The sequence below is a fragment of the Etheostoma spectabile genome, chromosome 23, assembly GCF_008692095.1.
Source record: "Etheostoma spectabile isolate EspeVRDwgs_2016 chromosome 23, UIUC_Espe_1.0, whole genome shotgun sequence".
NCBI classification, from domain to species: domain Eukaryota; kingdom Metazoa; phylum Chordata; class Actinopteri; order Perciformes; family Percidae; genus Etheostoma; species Etheostoma spectabile.
Window position 1 is genome coordinate 19,525,643 of NC_045755.1, and position 463 is coordinate 19,526,105.

The following is a 463-nucleotide window of genomic DNA, read 5'->3' on the forward strand; positions in this document are numbered from 1 at the left end:
CACGCACGCACACACACACACACACACACGCGCTCACTCTCTTTTTGCTGCAGCAGCAGGTGGTTCGACTAGAAAAGGTCAGAGCTTCACATCCACGACATTGATTAACTCAAACACACTGCTGCCAGTGTGTGTGTGTGTGTGTGTGTGTGTCTGTGTGTGTTCCACTTATCAAACCACACAAACACACACCCACACCCTCCTTATGAATTTCCCATAAGCCTCTGCTCAAGAGTTGTTGTCACATCAGATTTCTTCCCCACGGTGCTGATGGGAAACAGACTGTGTGCTGATACATTTATTATTTCATGCATGACTTTTTGTGTGTGTGTGTGTGTGTGTGGCTTCCATCTGTGTGAGGCTTTGCGTTACCACGGCAGCAGAACATTTGATCGTCTGTTTCTGCAATAAGGGGAACACATTTTTAGTTAATTGAAGAGCTCACTCATGATTGGACAAAGTT

General features: G+C 45.8%; 1 protein-coding gene across 1 annotated transcript in view; it reads left to right on the top strand.

Annotated features, from left to right (window-relative positions):
- Positions 1-463, top strand: part of LOC116673112 (thyrotropin-releasing hormone-degrading ectoenzyme) — a 230,640-nt gene that overhangs the window by 9,255 nt on the left and 220,922 nt on the right. The gene's annotated exons all lie outside the window — the stretch shown is intronic.